The sequence below is a fragment of the Delphinus delphis genome, chromosome 12 (assembly GCF_949987515.2).
Source record: "Delphinus delphis chromosome 12, mDelDel1.2, whole genome shotgun sequence".
Lineage (NCBI taxonomy): Eukaryota > Metazoa > Chordata > Mammalia > Artiodactyla > Delphinidae > Delphinus > Delphinus delphis.
Window position 1 is genome coordinate 81,423,654 of NC_082694.2, and position 13,163 is coordinate 81,436,816.

Below are 13,163 nucleotides of genomic sequence, written 5' to 3' on the forward strand. Positions count from 1 at the left end.
ACATATTAAAAATCGGTGGCATGGGTCTCCATTTTTTTCTCATATGAAATCTAAGTTCTCCTCCAGTTCTGCCAATATGTCCTTTCCCATCTTCTGAATTTGGGGCTGCAGCACTCACTCCCCCTTTCATGGTTGGCCTTGCTTTGAAAGTCCTGTTTTGAGCAGAGGTCAACATTCTAAATAACCATCCTCAATTCTCTAATGATGTGGTTCAGTTTGTCCCTACACTGTGGGAAATGAGGACGGAGGTTATGGTATGGTTCCTCCCCTCGAGATCCAGGAATACTAAGGTCTCCCACAGACCTGCAGCTGTTCTTATCATTTCAGACCCCAACACAGGCATCCTCCCCTCACCCCAAATCAGAAGGATGCACATGTCCGTAGGTCCATTCTCATTAAGAGGTCACTCTGATTACAGCTCTTCCAGGACTCATATTTCATCCTGAAGAATGTAGATCCTTTGTCATTTCTAACACCCAGGCAGAGCAAAGGATATTTAAGGACTCTGAAATAGCATGGCAGGAAATTGAGATTCACTTACTGCATATAAAGTGATCAAAAAAAATCCCCTCTTTCACTATCTCTTTTCCCCTTGGGTCTGTGGTTCACAAACTGCAGAGCATAAATCGTGGAGCAAACCATGCTGGAATATCAATAAAGCCACATCAACCCAAGGCAGGAACTCAGCTTGCAGCATGAGGATTTTTTTTGTTTTTAGACATTGGTTGGCAGCCAGGTTGATGAAAGGAGAAACCAAAGAGAATAACAGCTTTGCAGCAGCAGCAAAGGAAGTTAGGATTCAGGAAATGTTATTCATGTGCCTCTCTGTCAATTCATAAGGGATGGAGTTGCATGTGGTAAATAATGGAAATGCCAACATGATGCCAGAGGCCACAAGACCCCAGGTCCAGGTGGCCCTCAAGGGTTATGGGTTGATTTGCACCCCTCTTAAAATTCATATGTCGAAGGCCTAACCCCTAGTGCATCAGAATGTGTCCTGATTTGGAGAGGGTCTTTACAGAAGGATTCAAGTTAAAGTGAGGTCATTAGGGTAGGTCCTAATCTAATATGACTGCTGATGTTATAAAAGGGAAATTTATACACAGACACTCATGGAGAGAAGCTGATGGGAAGAAATGTAGGGAGAAGACAGCCTTCTTACACGTCAGAGAAAGCCCTGGAACAGATCTTTCCCTCATAGCTCTCAGAAGGAACCAACCCAGCTGAAACCTTGATCTCAGACCTCCAACCTCCAAAACTGTGAGATAATGAATGTGTGTTGTTTAAACCACTCAGTTTGTGGAAGGCCTATCCAACGAGTATACCAAGCTTCCAGAAATGACAGAAAAGGAACGAGAGAGCTGCCATCTTCTTCTGCAGATGTCACCTACCTTAACTCCCCAGTCATTACAGATTCTTTCTTTAATTGCCCCCATCTTTGTCATTTTTCAAACAATTTTGCCTACCTGTAAAAGTGTATGTATAAAATAACCAATTTTTTATTATCATTCTACAATAATCAAAGAGAAAACTGCCATCAGAACATCTGATCAACATGAAGAGAAACTGTGACCATCTTGAACTAATACGATTTCACTTAAAGACAAAAACACGTGAAATTGACTAAGTTTGAATAGATTCCTCATGGGTAAGTGTAGCAATTCCATCAGGCTTTCAGAAATGTGGGAAATACTTCATGAATCTCCTTCCTTCTCCCCACTACCATATATGACCTTCATGGGCACCAGGTGGAATTAAGAATCTAGACCTGAGAAAGACAAATATCATATGAGATTGCTTATATGTGGAATCTAAAAAAAAAAAAAAAGATGCAAATGAACTTATTTACAAAACAGAAATAGACCCACAGACATAGAAAGCAAAGTAATGGTTACCAAAGAGGAAAGGGATAGGGAGGGATAAATTAAGAGTATGGGATTAACTTATACACACTGCTGTATATAAAGTAGGTAACCAACAAGGTCCTACTGTATAGGACAGTGAGCTCTATTCAATAATTTGTAATAACCTTTAAGGGAAAATAATCTGAAAAAGAATATATATATATAAAACTAAATTGCTTTGCTATACACCTAAAACTAACACAACATTGTAAATCAACCACACTACAATATAAAAGAATTTTTTAATAAAAAAATGTTTTTAAAGAACTAGGCTTATGTTTCTCAAGGGCTAGTGGAAGACATGTACAGAATTAAAAGCCCAATAGGTTATTTTCATAAGCCACTGTCACCACTCCCACACCCCAGCTCAAGAACATGAATTTCTTCCCATTATTTTTTTGAGAGATGCCACCACTAAGTCAATGTTTCAAGAACCATATATGAAACTCATACTGTGAGCTCAAGATGTGCCAGACATCAGATGATTTCATAAAATACAGTCTTTTCCCTAAGTAGCGCCACATCCTGTGAAAGATTCAGACATTAAAACAGGCAATGACAATGCTGGGCTGTGTGTGAAGTGAACGCCAAGGAAGGACTTAGAGTCAGACTCAGGGAGTCAGCGAGCTCTTCTGAGAAGTGCCTTCTTTTTTGTTGTTGTTGTTTTTAACACCTTTATTGGAGTATAATTGCTTTACAATGGTGTGTTAGTTTCTGCTGTATAACAAAGTGAATCAGCTCTACATATACATATAGCCCCATATCTCCTCCTTCTTGCGTCTCCCTCCCTCCCACCCTCCCTATCCCACCCCCCTAGGTGGTCACAAAGCACCGAGCTGATCTCCCTGTGCTATGTGGCCGCTTCCCACTAGCCATCCATTTTATGTTTGGTGGTGTATAGAAGTCCATGCCACTCTGAGAAGTACCTTCTAAGCAGAGTTAGCCAGGCGATAGCAAGGCAAAGAGGATGGGATGAGCAAAGACACAGGGAGGTGGAGCATGTGTGTGCAGGCATGCGTGAGAAAGAGAGAGAGAGAGAGCACATATGTGCCCACATGATACAGGCACGGTGGGAATGGGAGAAAGAGTAGACTTGTGTCTAGGGGACAACAACTATAAAGAGCTTGAACTGATGGAAAGCCACGTGTGATGTGCTGAGGAGCATGACATGAAACTGGACCAGATTGTGGAGGGCTCTTTAGGTCCATCTAGTGAGATCAAGTGGTGGACACAAGGCCACTGGGCTAGTTACCAGAGATAAGTGGAGTCTTCTTTCTCCCAATTCAATGCTACCTCCACTAAGCAACAATGGCTTACGGGTATTAGTAGTCATGGTGAGACATTACATGCATTAAACCATTTAATCTTTACCACAATCCAATAAAATAATTATCCTTATTACTAACCCCACTTCTATGATAAAAACCATGAGGCATGGGGAGTTTGAGTATTGCTCAAAGTCACATAGCTGACAAGTAATATTAGCTGTCTTAGTCATTATTTCATGGTTCCTCTGTACTATCTTCTATGATGATAATATGTACAGAAAAAGGTCAGCTTTTATGATATATTTGAAATAGCAGGAAAATATATACAAGCAACCTTGCAAGATATAAGTTGATCTTTATTGAGGAGAAGAGTACCATTTTATCCACTTATTTCTCAATATGGTGAGAATGTACACTAATTTCAGGGATGTCTAACATTCGTCTTCAGTGGAAATAGCAAACCAGAATCCAAAATGATTCCTCTCTCACTTTAGCCTTCCAACTCCCACAGTCCAACGTCCAGAGGAGCATTTTGGTCGGATGTCATTTATATGCCCATGCATCTACTTTGAAAACTTAAAATATATCAATTGCGCAGTCACATATAAAGGGATTCTTTTAAGAAGGAAATGTGATTTGAGAAAAGGAAGACTAACCTGCAACACCTTTCTGGATTGATAAGCATCAGTTGTTAGAAAAGCTAGGGTTGGGTAGAGGGATTACACTTGAAATGCTATTGTGAGCTCTAATTCCCTGCTGTGCTGTATCAGGGCTGTGGTGGAATGCATAAATATACTATATTGGAATAATGACTTCCAAAGAATTAATAAAGATAAAAAACAGTCATCACTGTTTTTAACACAATGCAGAAATTTATATGTGTTCCAGGCTTGATGCTCTGTGAGGTGGAGAGAACACAAGAGAGTGTATTCCTTTCTTGATGTACAGCCATGTGGAGGAAAGCAAAAACCGAGAGGACAAATACGATGTTGGCTCGACCGAGGCAAGGCAGAGTGGAACAGAAGAAACTACAAGGGCAGTGAGCAAAGACTGGAGCGTTCAAAGTGCAGAGCAGTGACAGAAGTGGAGATCGTTTCTAGAAGACTGACTGACTTGGCATCGGTGCTTAAGGTGTTATTGCAAGTGAGGAGCTGGAAGCTGTGGGGAAGAATTAAAAGGCTGTGGTGGTCTCCTGAGAATTGGCCAGGGTCGGGTGTTGGGTCTTTATAAAGAAAAAGGCTGTCTCTGTCTGGAGAGCATCACAGAAGTTCTCAGAGGGAGTCAGTGTGTCCTCCCAGTTAAAGCCCAGCTGTGTCAACCCTCCTGCATTCAAATCTATGGACCACTTAATGTTTGAGCTCAAGCAATTACGTCACCTCTATAGGTTTTCGCGTCCTCATCTGTACATTTATAATAAATCATAGTCCTGATTTGATGGAGATTTGTGAACAGCAAGTGATATAATTTCTATAAAACTCTTAGCACAGCTCGTCCCGGAGTTAATACTCTTCAGATATCAGCCATGATTATTATTATTTGAAGAGCTGACATTCGAGCCAGGCTATGAAAGATGAAGAGTATTTTGCTAGGTGGAAAAAGGGTGGGGGAGGACATTCCAAGGAGCCAGATTAACATCGGAATTGATTTTCCAGGCCAAGAAGAAAAGTACCTCTTTTGTGAAAAGTTCCTTTTTTTAGCTTGACTGTTAGCAAAAGCAAGCCAAGAGTTTCACATGGGAAATGGGATCTGAAACTCCACCTTTCATTCTGAAATTCAGGAGATCTAAGCTTGCATTTTATTATTCTCAGTCGTTAGTCTCTTCTTTTCCTTAACCTCGGTTCCACCCAACCCCAAGTGCTTTGCTAAAGCACTTTGCTCTCAGGCCAAGAAATGAATAAATTATTTTGGAGCATAAAGGATTGAGATAGGGATGCTGGTAAATGAAAATAGAAGCTATTCAAGTTGATCAGCCCTTTGGTCATTTTGTTTGTCGAGCATGTATTGGGTTTCTACTCTGTGCCAAGCATTATGCTGGATGCAGAGGGTATAAAGGTACTTACATCATCGTTCCTGTCCTTGAGGGGCTCTGACTAGTGAGAGAGAAGGGCAGGTAACCAGACATTTCAATTTCAAAGGACAGAGGGAAGAATCAATGTAGACAATAAGCCCAGCCCAGAGGGGTAACGATAAGCCCAGCCCAGAGGGCAGAGGGGGAAAGTCACATGATATTTAAAATCAATATTAACAACCTTTAAATCCCCCTCTTGAAAGAGTGTTGGAGTTACGACCATGTAAGATGGAGCTGTTCGCAGGTATCAGCTGGCTTGTGCTAGCAAGTATGCATAATGCAGCCCAATATATAAGCTATAGCGAGCTTCTTTTCAACTGAAAGCCACACCCGTTAGAACCTTTTCCTCCCATCCTGTGTTTCACGCTTTCAATTTCCTCCTTCTGAAAGATTAGATTTAATCAGGGCTGAATTAAATTAGAAATGTTAATGCTGAGATAATTACCACTACTTTTGGAAGAATTATCTTTAATAACACATTTCATTCATCAACCCTAAATGCAGTTTTGATCCTACCGTCTCCTGATGTGAGGAAGTGCTGGATTTTCATACTGAATTGGAGCTTTCAGGCATTCATCACACACCAAAGGCTTGTATCTGCCATAGAAAATGATGTCCAGCCACTTCTCATTTGAGTGCGAAAATTCAACGTGCAGATGCACAGCTGCTCAAAGATTCTTTGACTTTAATGAAGATGATTCACAGAGCTGGAGGCAGGAAGGACAGATTCTGAGGGTGTTGTCAGTCAGGGAAAGCAGGAGAAGAAATTTCAGTTAGGTCTCTTGAGCTGTCTCCATGGGACAAGTCACCCGGGACAACATTTTTCCATTCAGTCTTACTGACTCTTTTCCAAGTTGGAATGTAATGCGCACAAGCACAGAAGGCAGAATCAGACAGACTTGCCCCCTGGCCCGCACCCACCAGCTCTGACATTACTAGAATATATGTTGGCTAAATTCATTAAAACCATAATTTTCTCATCTGTAAAATGGGTTAATAAAAGCTATCCTAAAAGGTTGCCATTATGATAACATAAAGAAATAATTCCCTGACTGCCAAAAACACTAAGAAATAAAGTAAGTGACTAGCAAACACTGCTATTATTTCCTTATTTATTCCCATGATAGGTTGAGAGCAGGATCCATGCCTCACACTTCTGGATGCCCTGTGCTCTAATACAGCAGGGGCTTGGTGACATTTGAACAGTTGTGAGCATCTGTATCTGTTAACTCATTTAGTACATTTCAAAAGCACTTTGTTTTAGAAATTTTAGTAATGTTTACAGTGAAAGAACAACGACTACGAGTAGGCAAGGAGTATACAGAAGTGTATACGAAACGATCTTAGTCAAAGATGGTTTCCATTGCAAGAACAGAAACCTACTGAGGGAGTTCCCTGGTGGCCTAGTGATTAAGATTCTGGGCTTCCACCGTCGTGGCCTGGGTTCAATCCCTGGTCGGGGAACTGAGATCCCACAGGCCATGAAGCACGGCCGAAATAAATAAGTAAATAAATAAATAATAAAATAAAGACGCCTACTGAAACTAACATAAGCAAAATTCTGAGTTTATTATCAGGGTCACAGAAGAGTCTCAGAGGATCCAGTGGGGACACAGGGCTACCCACTGACTATGGCAGGGGATTCCAGGGCTTTGCCCCCCTGATCCCTTCCACAGGATACAATGACGATGCTCTCCAAACCCATGACCTTGGTAGAGGGTTAGAAATTGCTTCTGTGTTTACTGACCTTATCTGTCTCACCAGGGAAGGCTTTTCATGATTTCCTTCTGATTTTGCAGGTTTAAATACTTGAGAATCAAGTTTTGGTAAGTGAGCATGATGACCCAATGGAGTGCTCATCACTTCACTTTTGGAAAGTGATGAACAAACTGTAACAGAGAGTCCAATACACTGGACAAAGGTGCTCTGCTGGAAAACAAATGGCACAAATAAAATAAAAAATGTAAAGGGCTCTGAGGAAAGTATTCTTCATTGTCAGCTTTTTTTAATTGTTTTTATTTTTTTTTTAGCACTTTGAATATAACATCCCACTCTCTTCTGGACTACAAGGTTTCTGGTGAGAAATTTTCTGATAGCTTTACCAGGATTACCTTGTATGTGATGTGTCTTTTTTTCTCTTGCTGCTTTCAAAATTATTTGTCTTTGACTTCTGAGAGCCTGATTATAATGTGCCTCAGAGAAGATCTCTGTTTGGGAGTCTTTGAACTTCATGTACCTGGATGGCTATAACTCTCCCCAGATTTGGGAGATTATTACTTTAAGTTTTCTGTTTCTTTCCTTCCCTATTTTCCTTCTGGTACTCCCATAATGCAGATATTGTTTCACTTTGTGATACCCCATACTACATATATGCTTTTTTTCACTCTTTTTCATTCTAATTTCTTTTTTCTCCTCAAACTGCATAATACCAAGATATATGTCTTCAAGTTGCCGGATTCTTTCTTCTGCCCAATAGAGCCTGATGTTGAAGCTCTCTATCATATTTTTCATTTAATTAATTGTATTTTTTAGCTCCAGAATTTCTGTTTGCGTCTTTCTTATGATTTGTATCACTTTAATTTTTCATTTTGCTCATGTATTATTTTCCTGAGTTCATTGAGTTGTCTATCTGTATTCTCTTGATTCTTGCTGAGCTTCCTTAAAATAATTATTTTGAATTCTTTTTCAGGTAACCTGAAGATCTCCATTTCTTTGGAGGTAGTTACTAGAAAATTATTATGTTTCTTTTTCTGTGTTATGTCTTACTTTGGTAACACCTTACTTTTGTAAGGTGTTATGGTCCTTACTTTTTCATATTTCTGATGGCTTTACATTGATGTCTGTGCATTTGAGGGTGCAGTCACCTTTTCAAACTTTTGGACGGGCTTCAGTGGGGAAAGACTTTCACCTGAAGGTGGATGCAAGGGCACTGACTAAAAGGGTTGCAGTGTCTTTGGTTCTCAGGAAGGCACAACCATGTAGTTTCCATGCAGCTCTGTCAGCCAAGGTCAATATCAGCACAGCTAAATTCAAGATACATGGAATGAGATATTGATAGACAAATAATTACCATTCTGTAAAATAAATAATACAGCAATATAGGCAGTGATGTGAAAAACATAAATGAGATAGCTAATAATTGTATATTAGAGGGTTTTCTGACCAGATAACTTTTAAGAAGATTTCTGAAACCTGAATAGGTAATTCTATAACAACTTAAATACAATCATCTATATAAGTCCTTAGTTGTATCAAAAGCAGAAACACTTTGATGAGTGTTAAAAAACAGTTTTCATCTGTAGTTTATATATACATACATTCAGTTCTCAAACAAACATGTTGTAACTGTTCATTGTCTGCCAAGTACAAGACCATAAGACATGGTCCTGCCTCCAAGAAGTTCATATTCTAGGAAGGGAGACAGAGAAGTCAACTGAACAACATAACAATATGATATATGCTGAGAAAGATGTATGTACAAGATGTATATACAGGGAAGGAAATAGGTTTAGACTATGGAGGTCAACATAGCATAATCTTCTAAACACATTGAAATATGGGCAATATGCTACATTAGTATCTTACAGAATTACAATACACTGTAAGATACTACAATAGGAGATACTGTCACACAAACCTCGGTTACAGTCCCAGCTCTCCTGCTTACCAGCTGTATGATTTTAACTGAGATTTAACCTCTTTTAGTCCCAATTTCCTCCGCTGTAAACTAGGAAAAGAATAAATCACCTCACAGAATCAATCGAGGTAGTGAGGTACAATTTATTAGAAAACACTCAGTAGATTTTAGCTATTATTTTTATTGTTGCTGTTAATAACAACTTGTCTACCAATTAACTTAATTCAAAATGAAAAGAAATATTGACTAACTGGCAACCATCCAGCATACTACCTTGCTGTCATCAGAGTAACGTAAAGGATCAATGTTGGGTCTTTTGAGATCCTAAGGGAGATCTCATCTCTGTTGCATTCTTATGCTACAGAGCAGGAATACAGACATAATCAAAGTAAATCTGACAGTAGTTTTAGCACAGAGACACAGTTGGCACCCAAAGGAATCCTTGTTTGCCAAAGTGACTCCTCCCTGTCAAAGCACCTGACTGACACATGACCTATACACAGAAAGTCCTCAATAAATTCTTGCCAACTGGATGAATGAATAAACAAATGAAAAAGAGAGGGCATGAATGAACAAGTTTATGAATAAGTCTTTTCCTCTCAGGCAAGTTTCCGAAACTGAACAAACCATTCAGAGTGAAATCTTCACCATTCTTCAAAGTAAGAACTTCCAGCACATACTAAGTCCTGTCATCTCAAGTAAGGGGCTTCCATATACATTATCTTTGTTCACTTTCTCAACAACCCTTTGGATAGTATTTGCCCCCATTTTATAAGTTTGGAAATGGAAGTCCAGAGTGATGCCATGCCTTATCCAAAACTTAAACTGCTGAGTTGGCAGAGTTTGAAGCCAGCTAAGTGCATTCTCTGTTTAGCGATGCAGCTCTTAGGAAAGCTGTGAACTCAAAACCTCTCCACTAAAAGTGCCCCTCTTTTACTTTCACTTTTCTCATTTAAGGCTCAACTGTCTACCAGTCACCTCCTCTAGAAACTAGGGCATCAAATGAGACTCTACATTCTCCCCCCACTGCCTTTTATTTCCAGTGAATTACCAATAGCCACCAATCCCCCCATCCTAAAAATCTCAAATATTCCCTCCGTCCTCCAGCCTGCATGCTACTCCCTTCATTCAGCCCACTGTCTTCTTTCTCCTCATCTAAGTTAATTGCCTTACAACTGATGTGGAGCCTTCTAGCTCCTGGATCTTAAATCCATCCTCCAAACAGCAGTCACAATGGTCTTTATGGAACACATGAGTGATCACCTCACTCACCTGTTTCCTGTTCTTCAATCACTCCTTTTTTCATGCATGAAAAATATGCATGACATATGAAGCTCGTCATTTTCTGATTCTTCCCAATATGTCCATCTCATCCCCTAATATTGCTCTACCCTCACCATCACACAGTGCTTACCATATGTCAACACTAGGTGTCAAGAACTGTTCTAAGAGCTTTACATACAATAACTCCTTCAATCTCATAACAAAGCTATGATATAGTTGCTGTATTAGACTGTGAAACCTATAGGAGAAGAACGTGCGTGACCATATCTTATTCAACTACCCATTTCCAGTGCCTAGCACAGGCTGTTGTCCATAGTATATACTCAGTGAACATTTGCTAGACGGGTGGATGGATGGATGGATGAATTTAATATGAGGCAAAGGTGTCTAATGCTGATACTAAAAATAATCTAAAATTAGATACTACAGCAACACTGGGCCCAGCTAATCAGAACTCTGTACTTGTCCTCTCTTCCAGTTTGAAATCTCTAAATCAATCATATTTTCAACAGGCTGGTTAAAATATAGATTTATAAAGACTCCAGAAATTAAAAATGATAAACTGATGGTGAATGAAAGTAAAATATTGCTTGTTCTCTCCTTTCCCAAAATCTTGTAAAGTCTTGCCAAGCAACCCAATGAGAAGACCACCGTCAGTCGTGAAGTCTATGTGTCCAGCCATTTGCATTCAACCAAGACCAGGGAAGGTAAACTTACCGTAAAGAATAGCTGTTCTAGAATCTTTCAGTAACTGAGCTGTTTTGCATTTCCCCTTCAACATGAACTGATGCTAATTGGGAGAAAAATCAACTTCTGTTTTGTACTCTAATGGGAGGATAAGAGTTATACAACCATGTATTCCACTGATTAGAAATTCCTGCGCATTTTCTGCTCCACGCTAGCCATTTGGTAGCATTTTAATTTAACTTTCCACTTGCATGTTCCCCATTAATATTTATGAAATGATTACTAACTGCAGCTCAGTCTTTGAAAACTGGATTTGAGGCATTCGGCAAAATACATTTGCTAGTAGTTGTGAACAAATAATGCTATAACGAGCTGTTATGAGGCTTTCTTTTCTTAATGTATCTCTTTTTTTTCCTAAAGCTAAGATAATTAAAAAGCAGTGTGGGCCTAATAGGCAGGTAGAAATTTTAATAATTACATAAAACATTGTATATTACAGGAATCCTTAGACGAAGTCTAATTCCTGACTTGGAGTAGAATCTGCAGTGTCTCCAATGCCCATGAGATAAAGACAAAGCTTTATTCTCAGGACCTACACGAACCCCATAGTAAGAGCTAGGATGCTTAATGACATGTGTAGTTGAGAAGTTCTTTTTCACATGTTTTTTATTTTAACCTCACAACCATTCCATGAGTTGGGTGTTACCATTTTTGTTTTACAAATTAAAGATTTTTAGGTTTAAGTAGTGTTCTTTATTTAGGAAATACTGTCCGAATGGCAGCCCTGTGCCAAACTCTGCATCCAATTCTTTCATCTACAGGGTACATGTTGCAGCCTGTCCATCCAGGAGCTCACGATCTCTGCAGGACCAAGACACCCCAGTAAACAGATCACTGCAATATGGTGAGGGCAAAGATGGACTACAGTAGAGGTCTGTGCAAGGTACAGTATAAAACCAAAGAGGAACGAATCAAAACTGAAATGGGGAGCAAGGAGAGGGGCTCTGGAAAGTCAAGAAAGTTTTGAAGCTAAATCCTGAGGACTATTAAGCCAATACAGCACAAAGGCATAAGCACTTATCCGGGAATAGCATATTACCTGATTCAGGACAGCAGAGAGAGTTAGGAGAGGCTGCTTGGAAAAGGAGGCAAGAACCAGATCCCAAAGGGCCTTCTGCTGGGTTCAAGTTTCATTGTTTCACTGATACAGAATCATTAAAAAAAACGAAGCAGGGCAATGAAATGACAGAATATGTGGGCTGGGTGGGTTATTTAGCACCAAGGACTGACTAAATCAGAGATTAAGGGACCAGAGGCCAGCAGACCAGGTAGAAGTTCAGGGAAAGAGTGATGAGGGCTTGAACTTGGCCATGGGGCAGGGACAGTGGGAATAAATGTCAAACTGCCAGAAATTGGCCAAGCCCGTTATTGGTCCAAATGTTGTGTCTCTAAATGCCATGCCCTGCACACCACACTTCACTGTCTTTGTAAGACAGGCTTTAACAACCATCTCTTATAGGCACAAAGAAACCAATGAGACAGCATCAGAGCAGGATGAGACCCCCACTGGATATCAAAGCTGAATGACTATGTCTATAATGAGGCAGTGTTATATTGATCAGAATCTATCTCAATAATCTTCCATGTGCAAGGCTGGCTTTTAGCAAAATCGGAAGAGGCGAGCCCTTTGGCTTTCTCATCTCCTTCCTCTCTGTCTGAACAAGAACACTTTCACTGATAGCAGCTTAAAATGTAACCTCACTCCAAGGTGTACTGCCATGAAGAGCACTTGAATACTCAAGTTGAAGAGATTTCATCTCCAATGGTGGAAATCCTGGAGCTTTTAGGGATACTGGGGAGATTGGGGGCCACACTAGGGAGCCTTGGTCATGCACTGTTCTTCCTGTTTGTATTAATCCCCACCTCTGTGGTACATGAGGGCTTCCAGAACAACTCCTTCGCTCCCATGAGCCCAGTTCTTCCTTCCCCTGGCTTGGGCTATTTGAGATTCATAGCTTTATATTATTATGTCCCCTAGAAGTTTGCAGGTAAATATTATTTTATTTGAGACACAAATTCATGGAGTCCTTCCCAATATTATTAGTGGATATTGATTAAAAAGATTTGTACAGGGGCTAGTTGGCTAAAAGGAAAGAGAACATCGGTAGCAAGGGGGGAAGGATTTATGGAAAGAAAGAGTTTATTATTCAAGTTGCAGGCATTGTTGAGGTGGCACTGTTTGACAAAAGGTAGAGCCTCATTCACACACACACACATATACAAACATGCATACACACACACACACGCACATACAC